Consider the following 2,810-nt stretch of genomic DNA (forward strand, 5'->3'; position numbering starts at 1 on the left):
GAGCAAAGGGAAGCCCGTGAGAGATCAAAAACAATGGAGTATCATGGCAGATTTACATATTAAACACCCCATCTCATCTGCACCATGGAGAAAAGACTGTACAGAGTCCAGACTAGAAGCAAGGCATCCGGTTACGAGGTTACCATGCTGATCCAGGAGAGGGGTAGCAGTGGCTCAGACCACTGTGGCAATAGCAGAGATGGAAAAAAACAAAATAAGTTGGACAAGTGTTTAGGTGACAGAACTTGGTGCAGGATTAGTGAGAGGGCAGAGAGAAAGGGGGTGTGAAGGATGACCACAAATTTTTAGAGTTGTTTAGGAAGAACTGATTGAACGGTGAAAGTGAGGAAGAAAAGTGAATAGGTGTTATCCAGACATATGACATGAACGATAGAATGTATAATGATTTAGCCATTGAAATTTACTGAGACACAGCAGCAAGTTTAGGGAGAAAGGTGATGAGTTTCATTTTGGACTCACTGCATTTGAGATATTTTGGGTATTCCATGGGTACAAGACAAGCAGGTAGTTTGAAGACCAGGGTCTGACACTGTGAGTAGAGTGTCTGGAGTAGAGACAAAGGTGTGGGATTCCTGATTTTGCAGGTTACAGCTGGCCCCCTCAGTGGGATTGAGATAGGACTCTGGGGGAATACTACCATTAAGAATTAGGATTGCTGCGGTGCCTGGGTGGCTCAGTCGGTTGAGCATCCAACTCGATTTCCACTCAGGTCATGATTCCAGGGTCGTGAGATCAAGCCCTGCGTAGGACTCCGTGCTAAGCATGGAGCCTGCTTAAGATCATCTCTCTCTCCAACTCTGCCCCTCTCCCCACCTCACACTCGCACTCTCCCTCTAAAAATAAAAATAAAGGTGCGTGGGACACCTGGGTGGCTCAGTCGGAGGAGCGTGTGACTCTTGATCTCGGGGTTATGGGTTCAAGCCCCACATTTGGTGTAGAGATTAGTTAAAAATAAGATATTTTTTAAAAAAGAATTAGGGCTGCAGGTCTTACAATCTCTTAAATTAGAACCCAACCTCTTTTCAGCCACATGTTTATACAGTCCCTAAGTAAATCATATCTTGTCTGTGCAAACTCCTCAGGTTTAATTACAACCCTTCCTGGCTGGGTGCTAGTGATTGAGAATCTGATTGAGAATCAGATATACTATTTTCCTCCAATGGAAACCAAGTGCTGAGTAAAGAAAAGTAGAAGAATTTAACATTTTCACCTCTTTCTGTTCCTATATGAGAACTGGTCTTTCTCCATCCTCTCTAGCCTCTTCATGCAACAAACCAACATTCATGAGACCGTACGCACAAGCCAGGCTTGTGCGTGCCACGCTCAGAAAACCATGTGCAAACCAGGGATGTGATTTATCATTATACATAATAATTATTTGCTATTAAACTTTAATTGCACACCCATACAATGAAAAATTAAATTTGGTATAAGGCTTGTTTGTGGACAACCTTGCACCACGCCAGTACCACCTTTGGTACAATCTTTTACATTTCACATCGTCACAGTGGGATATCGGGAAAAGTTTTCAATTAGCAATAATCACAGCTCAGATAAACCTCATTGACTACGATCCTGCCCCTGTACAAAGCTACAATCCTCTACATTTCAAACGTCATAACAAACGTATTTCAAACGTCCAAAATAATTTGGCTCACTTTCCTGCTTTTGCTACATACAAAAATAGTGGCCCTGTCAGCAGGTATTCAGTATGTTGACTATTACATTCATTAGGACTCCTGGTTGCAAGCGGCAAAAACCCATCTGAAACCAACTTCGAGAAAAAAGAACTATTGCCCTTGACAGCCAGGTAGCTCAATGAACCTAAGCAAAAGCCGCAGAATCTGAAAAATCAGGGAACACCACTACCAAGACGCTTTACCCATTGGGATTTCAACTTGTTTCTGCTTCTCTTTATAAGTTAGTTTCACACATTGTTATTGTACATCATCCTCTCCATGGGGTGGGAAAGATGTCACCCCAGTCAGGTTTTGGCTGCTTCCTCTCCACTCAGGTTGCTTTCTCCCCATGTTCAGGTAGCAAGAACAAGGAATGATTCTGTTTGGTGGGGAGACACGATATTTCACTGGGCCAGGCCTGGGCCAGAGAGAGAGATTTGCCACCACAATAAAGAATATGGCAACTCTTTTGAGGTCTATCAAAGAAAATCATTACCATACAATCCAGTCATTACCATACAATCCACACAATAGTGATGTTGAAAATCTAATCTTTTGGGTGGCATGAAACAAGCTGTGGCAATACCTCAGAATCATCCTTCTGAATGTGAATTCTCATTGGGGAGTATTGTGCGCATAGACAGAGTAAGATTGGGGGTGGAAGCCTCAATGTCCCCGAGCATCCCTAAAATATCATATTTGTCGTAAATGTCAACCTCTAAAAAATGAGATATGAAAATCATTTTCAGTTACTTTTGAACCCAAACTCGCCAAGTTTAGTCTAGATTTTACTACATGCAAGACAAGTTTAATAAAGAGTAATCTAAACCAGTAACTTTTAATTTGGTGAACAAGCTAATTTTTTCATGATCCATTAATCACATACTCATATGTTATTCTCTTCACAAGATTCTGTTTTTTAAAAACAACATCAGCATGGCATCTTATAAACATTAATTACAGATTTGAGTAAAGAGGAAGTGGGGCGCCTGGGTGGCGCAGTCGGTTAAGCGTCCGACTTCAGCCAGGTCACGATCTCACGGTCCGTGGGTTCGAGCCCCGCGTCGGGCTCTGGGCTGATGGCTCAGAGCCTGGAGCCTGTTTCCGATT

General features: G+C 42.6%; 1 pseudogene; it reads right to left on the reverse strand.

The window, feature by feature from the left end:
* Window positions 1-1,500: 1,500 nt before the first annotated feature.
* LOC124509742 (uncharacterized) lies at window positions 1,501-1,614 on the reverse strand (annotated as a pseudogene).
* Window positions 1,615-2,810: the final 1,196 nt, after the last annotated feature.

Source organism: Lynx rufus, unplaced genomic scaffold (genome assembly GCF_022079265.1).
Source record: "Lynx rufus isolate CCGP_SWC_20201006 ecotype Redwood Valley unplaced genomic scaffold, mLynRuf1.p SCAF_14, whole genome shotgun sequence".
Classification (NCBI taxonomy): domain Eukaryota; kingdom Metazoa; phylum Chordata; class Mammalia; order Carnivora; family Felidae; genus Lynx; species Lynx rufus.